The 25,711-nt window shown below is 44.5% G+C and overlaps 14 non-coding genes across 14 annotated transcripts; all 14 read right to left on the minus strand.

The window, feature by feature from the left end:
* Positions 1-1,568: 1,568 nt before the first annotated feature.
* trnap-agg (transfer RNA proline (anticodon AGG)) lies at positions 1,569-1,640 on the minus strand. Its single transcript has one exon. It is a non-coding gene; the product is annotated as a tRNA-Pro (tRNA).
* A 1,700-nt stretch (positions 1,641-3,340) lies between these two features.
* On the minus strand, positions 3,341-3,412 carry trnap-agg (transfer RNA proline (anticodon AGG)). The gene has a single exon. It is a non-coding gene; the product is annotated as a tRNA-Pro (tRNA).
* Positions 3,413-5,112: 1,700 nt separating this feature from the next.
* On the minus strand, positions 5,113-5,184 carry trnap-agg (transfer RNA proline (anticodon AGG)). The gene has a single exon. It is a non-coding gene; the product is annotated as a tRNA-Pro (tRNA).
* A 1,698-nt stretch (positions 5,185-6,882) lies between these two features.
* Positions 6,883-6,954, minus strand: trnap-agg (transfer RNA proline (anticodon AGG)). The gene has a single exon. It is a non-coding gene; the product is annotated as a tRNA-Pro (tRNA).
* Positions 6,955-8,654: 1,700 nt separating this feature from the next.
* Positions 8,655-8,726, minus strand: trnap-agg (transfer RNA proline (anticodon AGG)). The gene has a single exon. It is a non-coding gene; the product is annotated as a tRNA-Pro (tRNA).
* Positions 8,727-10,426: 1,700 nt separating this feature from the next.
* trnap-agg (transfer RNA proline (anticodon AGG)) lies at positions 10,427-10,498 on the minus strand. The gene has a single exon. It is a non-coding gene; the product is annotated as a tRNA-Pro (tRNA).
* A 1,700-nt stretch (positions 10,499-12,198) lies between these two features.
* On the minus strand, positions 12,199-12,270 carry trnap-agg (transfer RNA proline (anticodon AGG)). Its single transcript has one exon. It is a non-coding gene; the product is annotated as a tRNA-Pro (tRNA).
* A 1,700-nt stretch (positions 12,271-13,970) lies between these two features.
* On the minus strand, positions 13,971-14,042 carry trnap-agg (transfer RNA proline (anticodon AGG)). Its single transcript has one exon. It is a non-coding gene; the product is annotated as a tRNA-Pro (tRNA).
* A 1,700-nt stretch (positions 14,043-15,742) lies between these two features.
* On the minus strand, positions 15,743-15,814 carry trnap-agg (transfer RNA proline (anticodon AGG)). The gene has a single exon. It is a non-coding gene; the product is annotated as a tRNA-Pro (tRNA).
* A 1,700-nt stretch (positions 15,815-17,514) lies between these two features.
* trnap-agg (transfer RNA proline (anticodon AGG)) lies at positions 17,515-17,586 on the minus strand. The gene has a single exon. It is a non-coding gene; the product is annotated as a tRNA-Pro (tRNA).
* A 1,700-nt stretch (positions 17,587-19,286) lies between these two features.
* trnap-agg (transfer RNA proline (anticodon AGG)) lies at positions 19,287-19,358 on the minus strand. Its single transcript has one exon. It is a non-coding gene; the product is annotated as a tRNA-Pro (tRNA).
* A 1,700-nt stretch (positions 19,359-21,058) lies between these two features.
* Positions 21,059-21,130, minus strand: trnap-agg (transfer RNA proline (anticodon AGG)). Its single transcript has one exon. It is a non-coding gene; the product is annotated as a tRNA-Pro (tRNA).
* A 1,700-nt stretch (positions 21,131-22,830) lies between these two features.
* Positions 22,831-22,902, minus strand: trnap-agg (transfer RNA proline (anticodon AGG)). Its single transcript has one exon. It is a non-coding gene; the product is annotated as a tRNA-Pro (tRNA).
* A 1,700-nt stretch (positions 22,903-24,602) lies between these two features.
* On the minus strand, positions 24,603-24,674 carry trnap-agg (transfer RNA proline (anticodon AGG)). The gene has a single exon. It is a non-coding gene; the product is annotated as a tRNA-Pro (tRNA).
* Positions 24,675-25,711: the final 1,037 nt, after the last annotated feature.

The following is a 25,711-nucleotide window of genomic DNA, read 5'->3' on the forward strand; positions in this document are numbered from 1 at the left end:
CTGATATCCCTTAGGCATTCTTGAGAGACCTTAACATCAAAGTTTTTGATCATTTCAGACCTTTGCAATGTTTTTGGCTAGGCTGTGGTTCCGCCAAAGCTGAATCAAGGCCATGGCCAGATGGAGCATGCCGAGTTTTGTGATGCTGCCTCAAATGGCTTAGATTTTATTCACCTTTGAAAAGAAGCATTGGCAATGACTCAGCAAAATGCACTTTTTAAAAATCACTGTCGAAGCCGGGCGCGCCACCCCTTTAACCTATCTCCAGCAAATTCACTGGCTATCAACTAGGCCTTGGTCTGATAGAGCCCACTGATTTGCTTAACCTGTGAAAACCACACTGGCAATGACATTGCAAAACACACTTAAAAAAACTCCAACATGCATGTGCATCAAAGAGTTGACCTAGCCGTACAAAACTCAAGGACTCTAATCCAGGCATTGGACAGATGGATGACATTAAGTTTGTAAGCCCTAGCTTTAAAGTTGCTGGTTGGGTGACACTGTGCATTTCTCTTTAGAAAGAGACGTCTGATAGAGCCCACTGCTCGTTGTGACCTTCCACATGCTAAGCTCTCTTAGACATTCTTGAGAGGCCTTACCATCAAAGGTATGATCATTTCAGCCCTTTGCAATATTTTTGGCTATGCTGTGGTTCCGCCAGAGCTGATTTTCCAACTTCACCATACATGGTACTACAATATGTGTCTCTAATATTTACCGAAGCTCAAGCCAGTTCTGGTCCCTTAGATCTTCCACCCTACAAAGTTTAGTCGCAAGGCTAATCTAATTTGATTGTTACAGTTAAGACAGCATATTTAAATAGCCTGAGAAAAAACCCTCCTAAGTCTAGCGCGCTAATACTTTGACTCAGCAAAATGCACTTTTTAAAAATCACTGTCGAAGCTGGAGCGCGCCAGCCCTTTAACCTATCTCCAGCAAATTCACTGGCTATAAACTAGGCCTTGGTTGATAGAGCCCACTGAGTTGCTTAGCCTGTGAAAACCACACTGGCAATGACATGGCAAAACAAACTTTAAAAAAAACCCACAATGCATGTGCATCAATGAGTTGACCTAGCCGTACAAAACTCAAGGACTTTATTCCAGGCATTGGACAGATGGATGACATTAAGTTTGAAAGCCCTAGCTTTAAAGTTGCTGGTTGGGCGAAACTGTGCATTTCTCTGTAAAAACAGACGTCAGGTTTAGGTGAGTGTTACCTAAGTAAATTCCTTAAAACCTAACAAGCAAATTCTGGCTTAGATCACCAGGACAGGAAGTGGGCACTCTAGTATTTTCTGAAGTTGGACACTACTTAGCAAAATTTTAAAGGAGTTAACTCGCTCTAACATCAGTCAGAGATTTGAGACGAAAGGGGGCTTGTCCGGGACCTTTCACACCTGAAGCGAGAACCATACCTCTAGACCAACAAGCCTTTTCACACCTCCCTATAGTCCCCTTTTTACTGGACAGTTGAAAGAAACAGAAGTCTGGGTCCCAGCACTCTTCAGAAAGGGCCACTCATAAAATGGTGCCAGACGCCTGTGGATCTAAAGTAAGGAAACGGGGCTCGTCCGGGATTTGAACCCGGGACCTCTCGCACCCTAAGCGAGAATCATACTCCTAGACCAACGAGCCCGTTTCGGCGGTTTCCATTGATCGACTTTTCGATTTCTGGCTGAAGTCCACATTTGGACACCTTCTGCAGGCCGGCACGCCATTGAAGGCAGAAAGAATGCAAGCCATCTGCTCGTTGTGACCTTCCACATGCTGATATCCCTTAGGCATTCTTGAGAGACCTTAACATCAAAGTTTTTGATCATTTCAGACCTTTGCAATGTTTTTGGCTAGGCTGTGGTTCCGCCAAAGCTGAATCAAGGCCATGGCCAGATGGAGCATGCCGAGTTTTGTGATGCTGCCTCAAATGGCTTAGATTTTATTCACCTTTGAAAAGGAGCATTGGCAATGACTCAGCAAAATGCACTTTTTAAAAATCACTGTCGAAGCCGGGCGCGCCACCCCTTTAACCTATCTCCAGCAAATTCACTGGCTATCAACTAGGCCTTGGTCTGATAGAGCCCACTGATTTGCTTAACCTGTGAAAACCACACTGGCAATGACATTGCAAAACACACTTAAAAAAACTCCAACATGCATGTGCATCAAAGAGTTGACCTAGCCGTACAAAACTCAAGGACTCTAATCCAGGCATTGGACAGATGGATGACATTAAGTTTGTAAGCCCTAGCTTTAAAGTTGCTGGTTGGGTGACACTGTGCATTTCTCTTTAGAAAGAGACGTCTGATAGAGCCCACTGCTCGTTGTGACCTTCCACATGCTAAGCTCTCTTAGACATTCTTGAGAGGCCTTACCATCAAAGGTATGATCATTTCAGCCCTTTGCAATATTTTTGGCTATGCTGTGGTTCCGCCAGAGCTGATTTTCCAACTTCACCATACATGGTACTACAATATGTGTCTCTAATATTTACCGAAGCTCAAGCCAGTTCTGGTCCCTTAGATCTTCCACCCTACAAAGTTTAGTCGCAAGGCTAATCTAATTTGATTGTTACAGTTAAGACAGCATATTTAAATAGCCTGAGAAAAAACCCTCCTAAGTCTAGCGCGCTAATACTTTGACTCAGCAAAATGCACTTTTTAAAAATCACTGTCGAAGCTGGAGCGCGCCAGCCCTTTAACCTATCTCCAGCAAATTCACTGGCTATAAACTAGGCCTTGGTTGATAGAGCCCACTGAGTTGCTTAGCCTGTGAAAACCACACTGGCAATGACATGGCAAAACAAACTTTAAAAAAAACCCACAATGCATGTGCATCAATGAGTTGACCTAGCCGTACAAAACTCAAGGACTTTATTCCAGGCATTGGACAGATGGATGACATTAAGTTTGAAAGCCCTAGCTTTAAAGTTGCTGGTTGGGCGAAACTGTGCATTTCTCTGTAAAAACAGACGTCAGGTTTAGGTGAGTGTTACCTAAGTAAATTCCTTAAAACCTAACAAGCAAATTCTGGCTTAGATCACCAGGACAGGAAGTGGGCACTCTAGTATTTTCTGAAGTTGGACACTACTTAGCAAAATTTTAAAGGAGTTAACTCGCTCTAACATCAGTCAGAGATTTGAGACGAAAGGGGGCTTGTCCGGGACCTTTCACACCCGAAGCGAGAACCATACCTCTAGACCAACAAGCCTTTTCACACCTCCCTATAGTCCCCTTTTTACTGGACAGTTGAAAGAAACAGAAGTCTGGGTCCCAGCACTCTTCAGAAAGGGCCACTCATAAAATGGTGCCAGACGCCTGTGGATCTAAAGTAAGGAAACGGGGCTCGTCCGGGATTTGAACCCGGGACCTCTCGCACCCTAAGCGAGAATCATACTCCTAGACCAACGAGCCCGTTTCGGCGGTTTCCATTGATCGACTTTTCGATTTCTGGCTGAAGTCCACATTTGGACACCTTCTGCAGGCCGGCACGCCATTGAAGGCAGAAAGAATGCAAGCCATCTGCTCGTTGTGACCTACCACATGCTGATATCCCTTAGGCATTCTTGAGAGACCTTAACATCAAAGTTTTTGATCATTTCAGACCTTTGCAATGTTTTTGGCTAGGCTGTGGTTCCGCCAAAGCTGAATCAAGGCCATGGCCAGATGGAGCATGCCGAGTTTTGTGATGCTGCCTCAAATGGCTTAGATTTTATTCACCTTTGAAAAGGAGCATTGGCAATGACTCAGCAAAATGCACTTTTTAAAAATCACTGTCGAAGCCAGGCGCGCCACCCCTTTAACCTATCTCCAGCAAATTCACTGGCTATCAACTAGGCCTTGGTCTGATAGAGCCCACTGATTTGCTTAACCTGTGAAAACCACACTGGCAATGACATTGCAAAACACACTTAAAAAAACTCCAACATGCATGTGCATCAAAGAGTTGACCTAGCCGTACAAAACTCAAGGACTCTAATCCAGGCATTGGACAGATGGATGACATTAAGTTTGTAAGCCCTAGCTTTAAAGTTGCTGGTTGGGTGACACTGTGCATTTCTCTTTAGAAAGAGACGTCTGATAGAGCCCACTGCTCGTTGTGACCTTCCACATGCTAAGCTCTCTTAGACATTCTTGAGAGGCCTTACCATCAAAGGTATGATCATTTCAGCCCTTTGCAATATTTTTGGCTATGCTGTGGTTCCGCCAGAGCTGATTTTCCAACTTCACCATACATGGTACTACAATATGTGTCTCTAATATTTACCGAAGCTCAAGCCAGTTCTGGTCCCTTAGATCTTCCACCCTACAAAGTTTAGTCGCAAGGCTAATCTAATTTGATTGTTACAGTTAAGACAGCATATTTAAATAGCCTGAGAAAAAACCCTCCTAAGTCTAGCGCGCTAATACTTTGACTCAGCAAAATGCACTTTTTAAAAATCACTGTCGAAGCTGGAGCGCGCCAGCCCTTTAACCTATCTCCAGCAAATTCACTGGCTATAAACTAGGCCTTGGTTGATAGAGCCCACTGAGTTGCTTAGCCTGTGAAAACCACACTGGCAATGACATGGCAAAACAAACTTTAAAAAAAACCCACAATGCATGTGCATCAATGAGTTGACCTAGCCGTACAAAACTCAAGGACTTTATTCCAGGCATTGGACAGATGGATGACATTAAGTTTGAAAGCCCTAGCTTTAAAGTTGCTGGTTGGGCGAAACTGTGCATTTCTCTGTAAAAACAGACGTCAGGTTTAGGTGAGTGTTACCTAAGTAAATTCCTTAAAACCTAACAAGCAAATTCTGGCTTAGATCACCAGGACAGGAAGTGGGCACTCTAGTATTTTCTGAAGTTGGACACTACTTAGCAAAATTTTAAAGGAGTTAACTCGCTCTAACATCAGTCAGAGATTTGAGACGAAAGGGGGCTTGTCCGGGACCTTTCACACCCGAAGCGAGAACCATACCTCTAGACCAACAAGCCTTTTCACACCTCCCTATAGTCCCCTTTTTACTGGACAGTTGAAAGAAACAGAAGTCTGGGTCCCAGCACTCTTCAGAAAGGGCCACTCATAAAATGGTGCCAGACGCCTGTGGATCTAAAGTAAGGAAACGGGGCTCGTCCGGGATTTGAACCCGGGACCTCTCGCACCCTAAGCGAGAATCATACTCCTAGACCAACGAGCCCGTTTCGGCGGTTTCCATTGATCGACTTTTCGATTTCTGGCTGAAGTCCACATTTGGACACCTTCTGCAGGCCGGCACGCCATTGAAGGCAGAAAGAATGCAAGCCATCTGCTCGTTGTGACCTTCCACATGCTGATATCCCTTAGGCATTCTTGAGAGACCTTAACATCAAAGTTTTTGATCATTTCAGACCTTTGCAATGTTTTTGGCTAGGCTGTGGTTCCGCCAAAGCTGAATCAAGGCCATGGCCAGATGGAGCATGCCGAGTTTTGTGATGCTGCCTCAAATGGCTTAGATTTTATTCACCTTTGAAAAGAAGCATTGGCAATGACTCAGCAAAATGCACTTTTTAAAAATCACTGTCGAAGCCGGGCGCGCCACCCCTTTAACCTATCTCCAGCAAATTCACTGGCTATCAACTAGGCCTTGGTCTGATAGAGCCCACTGATTTGCTTAACCTGTGAAAACCACACTGGCAATGACATTGCAAAACACACTTAAAAAAACTCCAACATGCATGTGCATCAAAGAGTTGACCTAGCCGTGCAAAACTCAAGGACTCTAATCCAGGCATTGGACAGATGGATGACATTAAGTTTGTAAGCCCTAGCTTTAAAGTTGCTGGTTGGGTGACACTGTGCATTTCTCTTTAGAAAGAGACGTCTGATAGAGCCCACTGCTCGTTGTGACCTTCCACATGCTAAGCTCTCAGACATTCTTGAGAGGCCTTACCATCAAAGGTATGATCATTTCAGCCCTTTGCAATATTTTTGGCTATGCTGTGGTTCCACCAGAGCTGATTTTCCAACTTCACCATACATGGTACTACAATATGTGTCTCTAATATTTACCGAAGCTCAAGCCAGTTCTGGTCCCTTAGATCTTCCACCCTACAAAGTTTAGTCGCAAGGCTAATCTAATTTGATTGTTACAGTTAAGACAGCATATTTAAATAGCCTGAGAAAAAACCCTCCTAAGTCTAGCGCGCTAATACTTTGACTCAGCAAAATGCACTTTTTAAAAATCACTGTCGAAGCTGGAGCGCGCCAGCCCTTTAACCTATCTCCAGCAAATTCACTGGCTATAAACTAGGCCTTGGTTGATAGAGCCCACTGAGTTGCTTAGCCTGTGAAAACCACACTGGCAATGACATGGCAAAACAAACTTTAAAAAAAACCCACAATGCATGTGCATCAATGAGTTGACCTAGCCGTACAAAACTCAAGGACTTTATTCCAGGCATTGGACAGATGGATGACATTAAGTTTGAAAGCCCTAGCTTTAAAGTTGCTGGTTGGGCGAAACTGTGCATTTCTCTGTAAAAACAGACGTCAGGTTTAGGTGAGTGTTACCTAAGTAAATTCCTTAAAACCTAACAAGCAAATTCTGGCTTAGATCACCAGGACAGGAAGTGGGCACTCTAGTATTTTCTGAAGTTGGACACTACTTAGCAAAATTTTAAAGGAGTTAACTCGCTCTAACATCAGTCAGAGATTTGAGACGAAAGGGGGCTTGTCCGGGACCTTTCACACCCGAAGCGAGAACCATACCTCTAGACCAACAAGCCTTTTCACACCTCCCTATAGTCCCCTTTTTACTGGACAGTTGAAAGAAACAGAAGTCTGGGTCCCAGCACTCTTCAGAAAGGGCCACTCATAAAATGGTGCCAGACGCCTGTGGATCTAAAGTAAGGAAACGGGGCTCGTCCGGGATTTGAACCCGGGACCTCTCGCACCCTAAGCGAGAATCATACTCCTAGACCAACGAGCCCGTTTCGGCGGTTTCCATTGATCGACTTTTCGATTTCTGGCTGAAGTCCACATTTGGACACCTTCTGCAGGCCGGCACGCCATTGAAGGCAGAAAGAATGCAAGCCATCTGCTCGTTGTGACCTTCCACATGCTGATATCCCTTAGGCATTCTTGAGAGACCTTAACATCAAAGTTTTTGATCATTTCAGACCTTTGCAATGTTTTTGGCTAGGCTGTGGTTCCGCCAAAGCTGAATCAAGGCCATGGCCAGATGGAGCATGCCGAGTTTTGTGATGCTGCCTCAAATGGCTTAGATTTTATTCACCTTTGAAAAGGAGCATTGGCAATGACTCAGCAAAATGCACTTTTTAAAAATCACTGTCGAAGCCGGGCGCGCCACCCCTTTAACCTATCTCCAGCAAATTCACTGGCTATCAACTAGGCCTTGGTCTGATAGAGCCCACTGATTTGCTTAACCTGTGAAAACCACACTGGCAATGACATTGCAAAACACACTTAAAAAAACTCCAACATGCATGTGCATCAAAGAGTTGACCTAGCCGTACAAAACTCAAGGACTCTAATCCAGGCATTGGACAGATGGATGACATTAAGTTTGTAAGCCCTAGCTTTAAAGTTGCTGGTTGGGTGACACTGTGCATTTCTCTTTAGAAAGAGACGTCTGATAGAGCCCACTGCTCGTTGTGACCTTCCACATGCTAAGCTCTCTTAGACATTCTTGAGAGGCCTTACCATCAAAGGTATGATCATTTCAGCCCTTTGCAATATTTTTGGCTATGCTGTGGTTCCGCCAGAGCTGATTTTCCAACTTCACCATACATGGTACTACAATATGTGTCTCTAATATTTACCGAAGCTCAAGCCAGTTCTGGTCCCTTAGATCTTCCACCCTACAAAGTTTAGTCGCAAGGCTAATCTAATTTGATTGTTACAGTTAAGACAGCATATTTAAATAGCCTGAGAAAAAACCCTCCTAAGTCTAGCGCGCTAATACTTTGACTCAGCAAAATGCACTTTTTAAAAATCACTGTCGAAGCTGGAGCGCGCCAGCCCTTTAACCTATCTCCAGCAAATTCACTGGCTATAAACTAGGCCTTGGTTGATAGAGCCCACTGAGTTGCTTAGCCTGTGAAAACCACACTGGCAATGACATGGCAAAACAAACTTTAAAAAAAACCCACAATGCATGTGCATCAATGAGTTGACCTAGCCGTACAAAACTCAAGGACTTTATTCCAGGCATTGGACAGATGGATGACATTAAGTTTGAAAGCCCTAGCTTTAAAGTTGCTGGTTGGGCGAAACTGTGCATTTCTCTGTAAAAACAGACGTCAGGTTTAGGTGAGTGTTACCTAAGTAAATTCCTTAAAACCTAACAAGCAAATTCTGGCTTAGATCACCAGGACAGGAAGTGGGCACTCTAGTATTTTCTGAAGTTGGACACTACTTAGCAAAATTTTAAAGGAGTTAACTCGCTCTAACATCAGTCAGAGATTTGAGACGAAAGGGGGCTTGTCCGGGACCTTTCACACCCGAAGCGAGAACCATACCTCTAGACCAACAAGCCTTTTCACACCTCCCTATAGTCCCCTTTTTACTGGACAGTTGAAAGAAACAGAAGTCTGGGTCCCAGCACTCTTCAGAAAGGGCCACTCATAAAATGGTGCCAGACGCCTGTGGATCTAAAGTAAGGAAACGGGGCTCGTCCGGGATTTGAACCCGGGACCTCTCGCACCCTAAGCGAGAATCATACTCCTAGACCAACGAGCCCGTTTCGGCGGTTTCCATTGATCGACTTTTCGATTTCTGGCTGAAGTCCACATTTGGACACCTTCTGCAGGCCGGCACGCCATTGAAGGCAGAAAGAATGCAAGCCATCTGCTCGTTGTGACCTTCCACATGCTGATATCCCTTAGGCATTCTTGAGAGACCTTAACATCAAAGTTTTTGATCATTTCAGACCTTTGCAATGTTTTTGGCTAGGCTGTGGTTCCGCCAAAGCTGAATCAAGGCCATGGCCAGATGGAGCATGCCGAGTTTTGTGATGCTGCCTCAAATGGCTTAGATTTTATTCACCTTTGAAAAGAAGCATTGGCAATGACTCAGCAAAATGCACTTTTTAAAAATCACTGTCGAAGCCGGGCGCGCCACCCCTTTAACCTATCTCCAGCAAATTCACTGGCTATCAACTAGGCCTTGGTCTGATAGAGCCCACTGATTTGCTTAACCTGTGAAAACCACACTGGCAATGACATTGCAAAACACACTTAAAAAAACTCCAACATGCATGTGCATCAAAGAGTTGACCTAGCCGTGCAAAACTCAAGGACTCTAATCCAGGCATTGGACAGATGGATGACATTAAGTTTGTAAGCCCTAGCTTTAAAGTTGCTGGTTGGGTGACACTGTGCATTTCTCTTTAGAAAGAGACGTCTGATAGAGCCCACTGCTCGTTGTGACCTTCCACATGCTAAGCTCTCTTAGACATTCTTGAGAGGCCTTACCATCAAAGGTATGATCATTTCAGCCCTTTGCAATATTTTTGGCTATGCTGTGGTTCCACCAGAGCTGATTTTCCAACTTCACCATACATGGTACTACAATATTTGTCTCTAATATTTACCGAAGCTCAAGCCAGTTCTGGTCCCTTAGATCTTCCACCCTACAAAGTTTAGTCGCAAGGCTAATCTAATTTGATTGTTACAGTTAAGACAGCATATTTAAATAGCCTGAGAAAAAACCCTCCTAAGTCTAGCGCGCTAATACTTTGACTCAGCAAAATGCACTTTTTAAAAATCACTGTCGAAGCTGGAGCGCGCCAGCCCTTTAACCTATCTCCAGCAAATTCACTGGCTATAAACTAGGCCTTGGTTGATAGAGCCCACTGAGTTGCTTAGCCTGTGAAAACCACACTGGCAATGACATGGCAAAACAAACTTTAAAAAAAACCCACAATGCATGTGCATCAATGAGTTGACCTAGCCGTACAAAACTCAAGGACTTTATTCCAGGCATTGGACAGATGGATGACATTAAGTTTGAAAGCCCTAGCTTTAAAGTTGCTGGTTGGGCGAAACTGTGCATTTCTCTGTAAAAACAGACGTCAGGTTTAGGTGAGTGTTACCTAAGTAAATTCCTTAAAACCTAACAAGCAAATTCTGGCTTAGATCACCAGGACAGGAAGTGGGCACTCTAGTATTTTCTGAAGTTGGACACTACTTAGCAAAATTTTAAAGGAGTTAACTCGCTCTAACATCAGTCAGAGATTTGAGACGAAAGGGGGCTTGTCCGGGACCTTTCACACCCGAAGCGAGAACCATACCTCTAGACCAACAAGCCTTTTCACACCTCCCTATAGTCCCCTTTTTACTGGACAGTTGAAAGAAACAGAAGTCTGGGTCCCAGCACTCTTCAGAAAGGGCCACTCATAAAATGGTGCCAGACGCCTGTGGATCTAAAGTAAGGAAACGGGGCTCGTCCGGGATTTGAACCCGGGACCTCTCGCACCCTAAGCGAGAATCATACTCCTAGACCAACGAGCCCGTTTCGGCGGTTTCCATTGATCGACTTTTCGATTTCTGGCTGAAGTCCACATTTGGACACCTTCTGCAGGCCGGCACGCCATTGAAGGCAGAAAGAATGCAAGCCATCTGCTCGTTGTGACCTTCCACATGCTGATATCCCTTAGGCATTCTTGAGAGACCTTAACATCAAAGTTTTTGATCATTTCAGACCTTTGCAATGTTTTTGGCTAGGCTGTGGTTCCGCCAAAGCTGAATCAAGGCCATGGCCAGATGGAGCATGCCGAGTTTTGTGATGCTGCCTCAAATGGCTCAGATTTTATTCACCTTTGAAAAGGAGCATTGGCAATGACTCAGCAAAATGCACTTTTTAAAAATCACTGTCGAAGCCGGGCGCGCCACCCCTTTAACCTATCTCCAGCAAATTCACTGGCTATTAACTAGGCCTTGGTCTGATAGAGCCCACTGATTTGCTTAACCTGTGAAAACCACACTGGCAATGACATTGCAAAACACACTTAAAAAAACTCCAACATGCATGTGCATCAAAGAGTTGACCTAGCCGTACAAAACTCAAGGACTCTAATCCAGGCATTGGACAGATGGATGACATTAAGTTTGTAAGCCCTAGCTTTAAAGTTGCTGGTTGGGTGACACTGTGCATTTCTCTTTAGAAAGAGACGTCTGATAGAGCCCACTGCTCGTTGTGACCTTCCACATGCTAAGCTCTCTTAGACATTCTTGAGAGGCCTTACCATCAAAGGTATGATCATTTCAGCCCTTTGCAATATTTTTGGCTATGCTGTGGTTCCGCCAGAGCTGATTTTCCAACTTCACCATACATGGTACTACAATATGTGTCTCTAATATTTACCGAAGCTCAAGCCAGTTCTGGTCCCTTAGATCTTCCACCCTACAAAGTTTAGTCGCAAGGCTAATCTAATTTGATTGTTACAGTTAAGACAGCATATTTAAATAGCCTGAGAAAAAACCCTCCTAAGTCTAGCGCGCTAATACTTTGACTCAGCAAAATGCACTTTTTAAAAATCACTGTCGAAGCTGGAGCGCGCCAGCCCTTTAACCTATCTCCAGCAAATTCACTGGCTATAAACTAGGCCTTGGTTGATAGAGCCCACTGAGTTGCTTAGCCTGTGAAAACCACACTGGCAATGACATGGCAAAACAAACTTTAAAAAAAACCCACAATGCATGTGCATCAATGAGTTGACCTAGCCGTACAAAACTCAAGGACTTTATTCCAGGCATTGGACAGATGGATGACATTAAGTTTGAAAGCCCTAGCTTTAAAGTTGTTGGTTGGGCGAAACTGTGCATTTCTCTGTAAAAACAGACGTCAGGTTTAGGTGAGTGTTACCTAAGTAAATTCCTTAAAACCTAACAAGCAAATTCTGGCTTAGATCACCAGGACAGGAAGTGGGCACTCTAGTATTTTCTGAAGTTGGACACTACTTAGCAAAATTTTAAAGGAGTTAACTCGCTCTAACATCAGTCAGAGATTTGAGACGAAAGGGGGCTTGTCCGGGACCTTTCACACCCGAAGCGAGAACCATACCTCTAGACCAACAAGCCTTTTCACACCTCCCTATAGTCCCCTTTTTACTGGACAGTTGAAAGAAACAGAAGTCTGGGTCCCAGCACTCTTCAGAAAGGGCCACTCATAAAATGGTGCCAGACGCCTGTGGATCTAAAGTAAGGAAACGGGGCTCGTCCGGGATTTGAACCCGGGACCTCTCGCACCCTAAGCGAGAATCATACTCCTAGACCAACGAGCCCGTTTCGGCGGTTTCCATTGATCGACTTTTCGATTTCTGGCTGAAGTCCACATTTGGACACCTTCTGCAGGCCGGCACGCCATTGAAGGCAGAAAGAATGCAAGCCATCTGCTCGTTGTGACCTTCCACATGCTGATATCCCTTAGGCATTCTTGAGAGACCTTAACATCAAAGTTTTTGATCATTTCAGACCTTTGCAATGTTTTTGGCTAGGCTGTGGTTCCGCCAAAGCTGAATCAAGGCCATGGCCAGATGGAGCATGCCGAGTTTTGTGATGCTGCCTCAAATGGCTTAGATTTTATTCACCTTTGAAAAGGAGCATTGGCAATGACTCAGCAAAATGCACTTTTTAAAAATCACTGTCGAAGCCGGGCGCGCCACCCCTTTAACCTATCTCCAGCAAATTCACTGGCTATTAACTAGGCCTTGGTCTGATAGAGCCCACTGATTTGCTTAACCTGTGAAAACCACACTGGCAATGACATTGCAAAACACACTTAAAAAAACTCCAACATGCATGTGCATCAAAGAGTTGACCTAGCCGTACAAAACTCAAGGACTCTAATCCAGGCATTGGACAGATGGATGACATTAAGTTTGTAAGCCCTAGCTTTAAAGTTGCTGGTTGGGTGACACTGTGCATTTCTCTTTAGAAAGAGACGTCTGATAGAGCCCACTGCTCGTTGTGACCTTCCACATGCTAAGCTCTCTTAGACATTCTTGAGAGGCCTTACCATCAAAGGTATGATCATTTCAGCCCTTTGCAATATTTTTGGCTATGCTGTGGTTCCGCCAGAGCTGATTTTCCAACTTCACCATACATGGTACTACAATATGTGTCTCTAATATTTACCGAAGCTCAAGCCAGTTCTGGTCCCTTAGATCTTCCACCCTACAAAGTTTAGTCGCAAGGCTAATCTAATTTGATTGTTACAGTTAAGACAGCATATTTAAATAGCCTGAGAAAAAACCCTCCTAAGTCTAGCGCGCTAATACTTTGACTCAGCAAAATGCACTTTTTAAAAATCACTGTCGAAGCTGGAGCGCGCCAGCCCTTTAACCTATCTCCAGCAAATTCACTGGCTATAAACTAGGCCTTGGTTGATAGAGCCCACTGAGTTGCTTAGCCTGTGAAAACCACACTGGCAATGACATGGCAAAACAAACTTTAAAAAAAACCCACAATGCATGTGCATCAATGAGTTGACCTAGCCGTACAAAACTCAAGGACTTTATTCCAGGCATTGGACAGATGGATGACATTAAGTTTGAAAGCCCTAGCTTTAAAGTTGCTGGTTGGGCGAAACTGTGCATTTCTCTGTAAAAACAGACGTCAGGTTTAGGTGAGTGTTACCTAAGTAAATTCCTTAAAACCTAACAAGCAAATTCTGGCTTAGATCACCAGGACAGGAAGTGGGCACTCTAGTATTTTCTGAAGTTGGACACTACTTAGCAAAATTTTAAAGGAGTTAACTCGCTCTAACATCAGTCAGAGATTTGAGACGAAAGGGGGCTTGTCCGGGACCTTTCACACCCGAAGCGAGAACCATACCTCTAGACCAACAAGCCTTTTCACACCTCCCTATAGTCCCCTTTTTACTGGACAGTTGAAAGAAACAGAAGTCTGGGTCCCAGCACTCTTCAGAAAGGGCCACTCATAAAATGGTGCCAGACGCCTGTGGATCTAAAGTAAGGAAACAGGGCTCGTCCGGGATTTGAACCCGGGACCTCTCGCACCCTAAGCGAGAATCATACTCCTAGACCAACGAGCCCGTTTCGGCGGTTTCCATTGATCGACTTTTCGATTTCTGGCTGAAGTCCACATTTGGACACCTTCTGCAGGCCGGCACGCCATTGAAGGCAGAAAGAATGCAAGCCATCTGCTCGTTGTGACCTTCCACATGCTGATATCCCTTAGGCATTCTTGAGAGACCTTAACATCAAAGTTTTTGATCATTTCAGACCTTTGCAATGTTTTTGGCTAGGCTGTGGTTCCGCCAAAGCTGAATCAAGGCCATGGCCAGATGGAGCATGCCGAGTTTTGTGATGCTGCCTCAAATGGCTTAGATTTTATTCACCTTTGAAAAGGAGCATTGGCAATGACTCAGCAAAATGCACTTTTTAAAAATCACTGTCGAAGCCGGGCGCGCCACCCCTTTAACCTATCTCCAGCAAATTCACTGGCTATTAACTAGGCCTTGGTCTGATAGAGCCCACTGATTTGCTTAACCTGTGAAAACCACACTGGCAATGACATTGCAAAACACACTTAAAAAAACTCCAACATGCATGTGCATCAAAGAGTTGACCTAGCCGTACAAAACTCAAGGACTCTAATCCAGGCATTGGACAGATGGATGACATTAAGTTTGTAAGCCCTAGCTTTAAAGTTGCTGGTTGGGTGACACTGTGCATTTCTCTTTAGAAAGAGACGTCTGATAGAGCCCACTGCTCGTTGTGACCTTCCACATGCTAAGCTCTCTTAGACATTCTTGAGAGGCCTTACCATCAAAGGTATGATCATTTCAGCCCTTTGCAATATTTTTGGCTATGCTGTGGTTCCGCCAGAGCTGATTTTCCAACTTCACCATACATGGTACTACAATATGTGTCTCTAATATTTACCGAAGCTCAAGCCAGTTCTGGTCCCTTAGATCTTCCACCCTACAAAGTTTAGTCGCAAGGCTAATCTAATTTGATTGTTACAGTTAAGACAGCATATTTAAATAGCCTGAGAAAAAACCCTCCTAAGTCTAGCGCGCTAATACTTTGACTCAGCAAAATGCACTTTTTAAAAATCACTGTCGAAGCTGGAGCGCGCCAGCCCTTTAACCTATCTCCAGCAAATTCACTGGCTATAAACTAGGCCTTGGTTGATAGAGCCCACTGAGTTGCTTAGCCTGTGAAAACCACACTGGCAATGACATGGCAAAACAAACTTTAAAAAAAACCCACAATGCATGTGCATCAATGAGTTGACCTAGCCGTACAAAACTCAAGGACTTTATTCCAGGCATTGGACAGATGGATGACATTAAGTTTGAAAGCCCTAGCTTTAAAGTTGCTGGTTGGGCGAAACTGTGCATTTCTCTGTAAAAACAGACGTCAGGTTTAGGTGAGTGTTACCTAAGTAAATTCCTTAAAACCTAACAAGCAAATTCTGGCTTAGATCACCAGGACAGGAAGTGGGCACTCTAGTATTTTCTGAAGTTGGACACTACTTAGCAAAATTTTAAAGGAGTTAACTCGCTCTAACATCAGTCAGAGATTTGAGACGAAAGGGGGCTTGTCCGGGACCTTTCACACCCGAAGCGAGAACCATACCTCTAGACCAACAAGCCTTTTCACACCTCCCTATAGTCCCCTTTTTACTGGACAGTTGAAAGAAACAGAAGTCTGGGTCCCAGCACTCTTCAGAAAGGGCCACTCATAAAATGGTGCCAGACGCCTGTGGATCTAAAGTAAGGAAACGGGGCTCGTCCGGGATTTGAACCCGGGACCTCTCGCACCCTAAGCGAGAATCATACTCCTAGACCAACGAGCCCGTTTCGGCGGTTTCCATTGATCGACTTTTCGATTTCTGGCTGAAGTCCACATTTGGACACCTTCTGCAGGCCGGCACGCCATTGAAGGCAGAAAGAATGCAAGCCATCTGCTCGTTGTGACCTTCCACATGCTGATATCCCTTAGGCATTCTTGAGAGACCTTAACATCAAAGTTTTTGATCATTTCAGACCTTTGCAATGTTTTTGGCTAGGCTGTGGTTCCGCCAAAGCTGAATCAAGGCCATGGCCAGATGGAGCATGCCGAGTTTTGTGATGCTGCCTCAAATGGCTTAGATTTTATTCACCTTTGAAAAGGAGCATTGGCAATGACTCAGCAAAATGCACTTTTTAAAAATCACTGTCGAAGCCGGGCGCGCCACCCCTTTAACCTATCTCCAGCAAATTCACTGGCTATCAACTAGGCCTTGGTCTGATAGAGCCCACTGATTTGCTTAACCTGTGAAAACCACACTGGCAATGACATTGCAAAACACACTTAAAAAAACTCCAACATGCATGTGCATCAAAGAGTTGACCTAGCCGTACAAAACTCAAGGACTCTAATCCAGGCATTGGACAGATGGATGACATTAAGTTTGTAAGCCCTAGCTTTAAAGTTGCTGGTTGGGTGACACTGTGCATTTCTCTTTAGAAAGAGACGTCTGATAGAGCCCACTGCTCGTTGTGACCTTCCACATGCTAAGCTCTCTTAGACATTCTTGAGAGGCCTTACCATCAAAGGTATGATCATTTCAGCCCTTTGCAATATTTTTGGCTATGCTGTGGTTCCGCCAGAGCTGATTTTCCAACTTCACCATACATGGTACTACAATATGTGTCTCTAATATTTACCGAAGCTCAAGCCAGTTCTGGTCCCTTAGATCTTCCACCCTACAAAGTTTAGTCGCAAGGCTAATCTAATTTGATTGTTACAGTTAAGACAGCATATTTAAATAGCCTGAGAAAAAACCCTCCTAAGTCTAGCGCGCTAATACTTTGACTCAGCAAAATGCACTTTTTAAAAATCACTGTCGAAGCTGGAGCGCGCCAGCCCTTTAACCTATCTCCAGCAAATTCACTGGCTATAAACTAGGCCTTGGTTGATAGAGCCCACTGAGTTGCTTAGCCTGTGAAAACCACACTGGCAATGACATGGCAAAACAAACTTTAAAAAAAACCCACAATGCATGTGCATCAATGAGTTGACCTAGCCGTACAAAACTCAAGGACTTTATTCCAGGCATTGGACAGATGGATGACATTAAGTTTGAAAGCCCTAGCTTTAAAGTTGCTGGTTGGGCGAAACTGTGCATTTCTCTGTAAAAACAGACGTCAGGTTTAGGTGAGTGTTACCTAAGTAAATTCCTTAAAACCTAACAAGCAAATTCTGGCTTAGATCACCAGGACAGGAAGTGGGCACTCTAGTATTTTCTGAAGTTGGACACTACTTAGCAAAATTTTAAAGGAGTTAACTCGCTCTAACATCAGTCAGAGATTTGAGACGAAAGGGGGCTTGTCCGGGACCTTTCACACCCGAAGCGAGAACCATACCTCTAGACCAACAAGCCTTTTCACACCTCCCTATAGTCCCCTTTTTACTGGACAGTTGAAAGAAACAGAAGTCTGGGTCCCAGCACTCTTCAGAAAGGGCCACTCATAAAATGGTGCCAGACGCCTGTGGATCTAAAGTAAGGAAACGGGGCTCGTCCGGGATTTGAACCCGGGACCTCTCGCACCCTAAGCGAGAATCATACTCCTAGACCAACGAGCCCGTTTCGGCGGTTTCCATTGATCGACTTTTCGATTTCTGGCTGAAGTCCACATTTGGACACCTTCTGCAGGCCGGCACGCCATTGAAGGCAGAAAGAATGCAAGCCATCTGCTCGTTGTGACCTTCCACATGCTGATATCCCTTAGGCATTCTTGAGAGACCTTAACATCAAAGTTTTTGATCATTTCAGACCTTTGCAATGTTTTTGGCTAGGCTGTGGTTCCGCCAAAGCTGAATCAAGGCCATGGCCAGATGGAGCATGCCGAGTTTTGTGATGCTGCCTCAAATGGCTTAGATTTTATTCACCTTTGAAAAGGAGCATTGGCAATGACTCAGCAAAATGCACTTTTTAAAAATCACTGTCGAAGCCGGGCGCGCCACCCCTTTAACCTATCTCCAGCAAATTCACTGGCTATCAACTAGGCCTTGGTCTGATAGAGCCCACTGATTTGCTTAACCTGTGAAAACCACACTGGCAATGACATTGCAAAACACACTTAAAAAAACTCCAACATGCATGTGCATCAAAGAGTTGACCTAGCCGTACAAAACTCAAGGACTCTAATCCAGGCATTGGACAGATGGATGACATTAAGTTTGTAAGCCCTAGCTTTAAAGTTGCTGGTTGGGTGACACTGTGCATTTCTCTTTAGAAAGAGACGTCTGATAGAGCCCACTGCTCGTTGTGACCTTCCACATGCTAAGCTCTCTTAGACATTCTTGAGAGGCCTTACCATCAAAGGTATGATCATTTCAGCCCTTTGCAATATTTTTGGCTATGCTGTGGTTCCGCCAGAGCTGATTTTCCAACTTCACCATACATGGTACTACAATATGTGTCTCTAATATTTACCGAAGCTCAAGCCAGTTCTGGTCCCTTAGATCTTCCACCCTACAAAGTTTAGTCGCAAGGCTAATCTAATTTGATTGTTACAGTTAAGACAGCATATTTAAATAGCCTGAGAAAAAACCCTCCTAAGTCTAGCGCGCTAATACTTTGACTCAGCAAAATGCACTTTTTAAAAATCACTGTCGAAGCTGGAGCGCGCCAGCCCTTTAACCTATCTCCAGCAAATTCACTGGCTATAAACTAGGCCTTGGTTGATAGAGCCCACTGAGTTGCTTAGCCTGTGAAAACCACACTGGCAATGACATGGCAAAACAAACTTTAAAAAAAACCCACAATGCATGTGCATCAATGAGTTGACCTAGCCGTACAAAACTCAAGGACTTTATTCCAGGCATTGGACAGATGGATGACATTAAGTTTGAAAGCCCTAGCTTTAAAGTTGCTGGTTGGGCGAAACTGTGCATTTCTCTGTAAAAACAGACGTCAGGTTTAGGTGAGTGTTACCTAAGTAAATTCCTTAAAACCTAACAAGCAAATTCTGGCTTAGATCACCAGGACAGGAAGTGGGCACTCTAGTATTTTCTGAAGTTGGACACTACTTAGCAAAATTTTAAAGGAGTTAACTCGCTCTAACATCAGTCAGAGATTTGAGACGAAAGGGGGCTTGTCCGGGACCTTTCACACCCGAAGCGAGAACCATACCTCTAGACCAACAAGCCTTTTCACACCTCCCTATAGTCCCCTTTTTACTGGACAGTTGAAAGAAACAGAAGTCTGGGTCCCAGCACTCTTCAGAAAGGGCCACTCATAAAATGGTGCCAGACGCCTGTGGATCTAAAGTAAGGAAACGGGGCTCGTCCGGGATTTGAACCCGGGACCTCTCGCACCCTAAGCGAGAATCATACTCCTAGACCAACGAGCCCGTTTCGGCGGTTTCCATTGATCGACTTTTCGATTTCTGGCTGAAGTCCACATTTGGACACCTTCTGCAGGCCGGCACGCCATTGAAGGCAGAAAGAATGCAAGCCATCTGCTCGTTGTGACCTTCCACATGCTGATATCCCTTAGGCATTCTTGAGAGACCTTAACATCAAAGTTTTTGATCATTTCAGACCTTTGCAATGTTTTTGGCTAGGCTGTGGTTCCGCCAAAGCTGAATCAAGGCCATGGCCAGATGGAGCATGCCGAGTTTTGTGATGCTGCCTCAAATGGCTTAGATTTTATTCACCTTTGAAAAGGAGCATTGGCAATGACTCAGCAAAATGCACTTTTTAAAAATCACTGTCGAAGCCGGGCGCGCCACCCCTTTAACCTATCTCCAGCAAATTCACTGGCTATCAACTAGGCCTTGGTCTGATAGAGCCCACTGATTTGCTTAACCTGTGAAAACCACACTGGCAATGACATTGCAAAACACACTTAAAAAAACTCCAACATGCATGTGCATCAAAGAGTTGACCTAGCCGTACAAAACTCAAGGACTCTAATCCAGGCATTGGACAGATGGATGACATTAAGTTTGTAAGCCCTAGCTTTAAAGTTGCTGGTTGGGTGACACTGTGCATTTCTCTTTAGAAAGAGACGTCTGATAGAGCCCACTGCTCGTTGTGACCTTCCACATGCTAAGCTCTCTTAGACATTCTTGAGAGGCCTTACCATCAAAGGTATGATCATTTCAGCCCTTTGCAATATTTTTGGCTATGCTGTGGTTCCGCCAGAGCTGATTTTCCAACTTCACCATACATGGTACTACAATATGTGTCTCTAATATTTACCGAAGCTCAAGCCAGTTCTGGTCCCTTAGATCTTCCACCCTACAAAGTTTAGTCGCAAGGCTAATCTAATTTGATTGTTACAGTTAAGACAGCATATTTAAATAGCCTGAGAAAAAACCCTCCTAAGTCTAGCGCGCTAATACTTTGACTCAGCAAAATGCACTTTTTAAAAATCACTGTCGAAGCTGGAGCGCGCCAGCCCTTTAACCTATCTCCAGCAAATTCACTGGCTATAAACTAGGCCTTGGTTGATAGAGCCCACTGAGTTGCTTAGCCTGTGAAAACCACACTGGCAATGACATGGCAAAACAAACTTTAAAAAAAACCCACAATGCATGTGCATCAATGAGTTGACCTAGCCGTACAAAACTCAAGGACTTTATTCCAGGCATTGGACAGATGGATGACATTAAGTTTGAAAGCCCTAGCTTTAAAGTTGCTGGTTGGGCGAAACTGTGCATTTCTCTGTAAAAACAGACGTCAGGTTTAGGTGAGTGTTACCTAAGTAAATTCCTTAAAACCTAACAAGCAAATTCTGGCTTAGATCACCAGGACAGGAAGTGGGCACTCTAGTATTTTCTGAAGTTGGACACTACTTAGCAAAATTTTAAAGGAGTTAACTCGCTCTAACATCAGTCAGAGATTTGAGACGAAAGGGGGCTTGTCCGGGACCTTTCACACCCGAAGCGAGAACCATACCTCTAGACCAACAAGCCTTTTCACACCTCCCTATAGTCCCCTTTTTACTGGACAGTTGAAAGAAACAGAAGTCTGGGTCCCAGCACTCTTCAGAAAGGGCCACTCATAAAATGGTGCCAGACGCCTGTGGATCTAAAGTAAGGAAACGGGGCTCGTCCGGGATTTGAACCCGGGACCTCTCGCACCCTAAGCGAGAATCATACTCCTAGACCAACGAGCCCGTTTCGGCGGTTTCCATTGATCGACTTTTCGATTTCTGGCTGAAGTCCACATTTGGACACCTTCTGCAGGCCGGCACGCCATTGAAGGCAGAAAGAATGCAAGCCATCTGCTCGTTGTGACCTTCCACATGCTGATATCCCTTAGGCATTCTTGAGAGACCTTAACATCAAAGTTTTTGATCATTTCAGACCTTTGCAATGTTTTTGGCTAGGCTGTGGTTCCGCCAAAGCTGAATCAAGGCCATGGCCAGATGGAGCATGCCGAGTTTTGTGATGCTGCCTCAAATGGCTTAGATTTTATTCACCTTTGAAAAGGAGCATTGGCAATGACTCAGCAAAATGCACTTTTTAAAAATCACTGTCGAAGCCGGGCGCGCCACCCCTTTAACCTATCTCCAGCAAATTCACTGGCTATCAACTAGGCCTTGGTCTGATAGAGCCCACTGATTTGCTTAACCTGTGAAAACCACACTGGCAATGACATTGCAAAACACACTTAAAAAAACTCCAACATGCATGTGCATCAAAGAGTTGACCTAGCCGTACAAAACTCAAGGACTCTAATCCAGGCATTGGACAGATGGATGACATTAAGTTTGTAAGCCCTAGCTTTAAAGTTGCTGGTTGGGTGACACTGTGCATTTCTCTTTAGAAAGAGACGTCTGATAGAGCCCACTGCTCGTTGTGACCTTCCACATGCTAAGCTCTCTTAGACATTCTTGAGAGGCCTTACCATCAAAGGTATGATCATTTCAGCCCTTTGCAATATTTTTGGCTATGCTGTGGTTCCGCCAGAGCTGATTTTCCAACTTCACCATACATGGTACTACAATATGTGTCTCTAATATTTACCGAAGCTCAAGCCAGTTCTGGTCCCTTAGATCTTCCACCCTACAAAGTTTAGTCGCAAGGCTAATCTAATTTGATTGTTACAGTTAAGACAGCATATTTAAATAGCCTGAGAAAAAACCCTCCTAAGTCTAGCGCGCTAATACTTTGACTCAGCAAAATGCACTTTTTAAAAATCACTGTCGAAGCTGGAGCGCGCCAGCCCTTTAACCTATCTCCAGCAAATTCACTGGCTATAAACTAGGCCTTGGTTGATAGAGCCCACTGAGTTGCTTAGCCTGTGAAAACCACACTGGCAATGACATGGCAAAACAAACTTTAAAAAAAACCCACAATGCATGTGCATCAATGAGTTGACCTAGCCGTACAAAACTCAAGGACTTTATTCCAGGCATTGGACAGATGGATGACATTAAGTTTGAAAGCCCTAGCTTTAAAGTTGCTGGTTGGGCGAAACTGTGCATTTCTCTGTAAAAACAGACGTCAGGTTTAGGTGAGTGTTACCTAAGTAAATTCCTTAAAACCTAACAAGCAAATTCTGGCTTAGATCACCAGGACAGGAAGTGGGCACTCTAGTATTTTCTGAAGTTGGACACTACTTAGCAAAATTTTAAAGGAGTTAACTCGCTCTAACATCAGTCAGAGATTTGAGACGAAAGGGGGCTTGTCCGGGACCTTTCACACCCGAAGCGAGAACCATACCTCTAGACCAACAAGCCTTTTCACACCTCCCTATAGTCCCCTTTTTACTGGACAGTTGAAAGAAACAGAAGTCTGGGTCCCAGCACTCTTCAGAAAGGGCCACTCATAAAATGGTGCCAGACGCCTGTGGATCTAAAGTAAGGAAACGGGGCTCGTCCGGGATTTGAACCCGGGACCTCTCGCACCCTAAGCGAGAATCATACTCTTAGACCAACGAGCCCGTTTCGGCGGTTTCCATTGATCGACTTTTCGATTTCTGGCTGAAGTCCACATTTGGACACCTTCTGCAGGCCGGCACGCCATTGAAGGCAGAAAGAATGCAAGCCATCTGCTCGTTGTGACCTTCCACATGCTGATATCCCTTAGGCATTCTTGAGAGACCTTAACATCAAAGTTTTTGATCATTTCAGACCTTTGCAATGTTTTTGGCTAGGCTGTGGTTCCGCCAAAGCTGAATCAAGGCCATGGCCAGATGGAGCATGCCGAGTTTTGTGATGCTGCCTCAAATGGCTTAGATTTTATTCACCTTTGAAAAGAAGCATTGGCAATGACTCAGCAAAATGCACTTTTTAAAAATCACTGTCGAAGCCGGGCGCGCCACCCCTTTAACCTATCTCCAGCAAATTCACTGGCTATCAACTAGGCCTTGGTCTGATAGAGCCCACTGATTTGCTTAACCTGTGAAAACCACACTGGCAATGACATTGCAAAACACACTTAAAAAAACTCCAACATGCATGTGCATCAAAGAGTTGACCTAGCCGTACAAAACTCAAGGACTCTAATCCAGGCATTGGACAGATGGATGACATTAAGTTTGTAAGCCCTAGCTTTAAAGTTGCTGGTTGGGTGACACTGTGCATTTCTCTTTAGAAAGAGACGTCTGATAGAGCCCACTGCTCGTTGTGACCTTCCACATGCTAAGCTCTCTTAGACATTCTTGAGAGGCCTTACCATCAAAGGTATGATCATTTCAGCCCTTTGCAATATTTTTGGCTATGCTGTGGTTCCGCCAGAGCTGATTTTCCAACTTCACCATACATGGTACTACAATATGTGTCTCTAATATTTACCGAAGCTCAAGCCAGTTCTGGTCCCTTAGATCTTCCACCCTACAAAGTTTAGTCGCAAGGCTAATCTAATTTGATTGTTACAGTTAAGACAGCATATTTAAATAGCCTGAGAAAAAACCCTCCTAAGTCTAGCGCGCTAATACTTTGACTCAGCAAAATGCACTTTTTAAAAATCACTGTCGAAGCTGGAGCGCGCCAGCCCTTTAACCTATCTCCAGCAAATTCACTGGCTATAAACTAGGCCTTGGTTGATAGAGCCCACTGAGTTGCTTAGCCTGTGAAAACCACACTGGCAATGACATGGCAAAACAAACTTTAAAAAAAACCCACAATGCATGTGCATCAATGAGTTGACCTAGCCGTACAAAACTCAAGGACTTTATTCCAGGCATTGGACAGATGGATGACATTAAGTTTGAAAGCCCTAGCTTTAAAGTTGCTGGTTGGGCGAAACTGTGCATTTCTCTGTAAAAACAGACGTCAGGTTTAGGTGAGTGTTACCTAAGTAAATTCCTTAAAACCTAACAAGCAAATTCTGGCTTAGATCACCAGGACAGGAAGTGGGCACTCTAGTATTTTCTGAAGTTGGACACTACTTAGCAAAATTTTAAAGGAGTTAACTCGCTCTAACATCAGTCAGAGATTTGAGACGAAAGGGGGCTTGTCCGGGACCTTTCACACCCGAAGCGAGAACCATACCTCTAGACCAACAAGCCTTTTCACACCTCCCTATAGTCCCCTTTTTACTGGACAGTTGAAAGAAACAGAAGTCTGGGTCCCAGCACTTTTCAGAAAGGGCCACTCATAAAATGGTGCCAGACGCCTGTGGATCTAAAGTAAGGAAACGGGGCTCGTCCGGGATTTGAACCCGGGACCTCTCGCACCCTAAGCGAGAATCATACTCCTAGACCAACGAGCCCGTTTCGGCGGTTTCCATTGATCGACTTTTCGATTTCTGGCTGAAGTCCACATTTGGACACCTTCTGCAGGCCGGCACGCCATTGAAGGCAGAAAGAATGCAAGCCATCTGCTCGTTGTGACCTTCCACATGCTGATATCCCTTAGGCATTCTTGAGAGACCTTAACATCAAAGTTTTTGATCATTTCAGACCTTTGCAATGTTTTTGGCTAGGCTGTGGTTCCGCCAAAGCTGAATCAAGGCCATGGCCAGATGGAGCATGCCGAGTTTTGTGATGCTGCCTCAAATGGCTTAGATTTTATTCACCTTTGAAAAGGAGCATTGGCAATGACTCAGCAAAATGCACTTTTTAAAAATCACTGTCGAAGCCGGGCGCGCCACCCCTTTAACCTATCTCCAGCAAATTCACTGGCTATCAACTAGGCCTTGGTCTGATAGAGCCCACTGATTTGCTTAACCTGTGAAAACCACACTGGCAATGACATTGCAAAACACACTTAAAAAAACTCCAACATGCATGTGCATCAAAGAGTTGACCTAGCCGTACAAAACTCAAGGACTCTAATCCAGGCATTGGACAGATGGATGACATTAAGTTTGTAAGCCCTAGCTTTAAAGTTGCTGGTTGGGTGACACTGTGCATTTCTCTTTAGAAAGAGACGTCTGATAGAGCCCACTGCTCGTTGTGACCTTCCACATGCTAAGCTCTCTTAGACATTCTTGAGAGGCCTTACCATCAAAGGTATGATCATTTCAGCCCTTTGCAATATTTTTGGCTATGCTGTGGTTCCGCCAGAGCTGATTTTCCAACTTCACCATACATGGTACTACAATATGTGTCTCTAATATTTACCGAAGCTCAAGCCAGTTCTGGTCCCTTAGATCTTCCACCCTACAAAGTTTAGTCGCAAGGCTAATCTAATTTGATTGTTACAGTTAAGACAGCATATTTAAATAGCCTGAGAAAAAACCCTCCTAAGTCTAGCGCGCTAATACTTTGACTCAGCAAAATGCACTTTTTAAAAATCACTGTCGAA

This window comes from Electrophorus electricus, chromosome 23 (assembly GCF_041902795.1).
Source record: "Electrophorus electricus isolate QZ-2024a chromosome 23, ASM4190279v1, whole genome shotgun sequence".
Taxonomy (NCBI): domain Eukaryota; kingdom Metazoa; phylum Chordata; class Actinopteri; order Gymnotiformes; family Gymnotidae; genus Electrophorus; species Electrophorus electricus.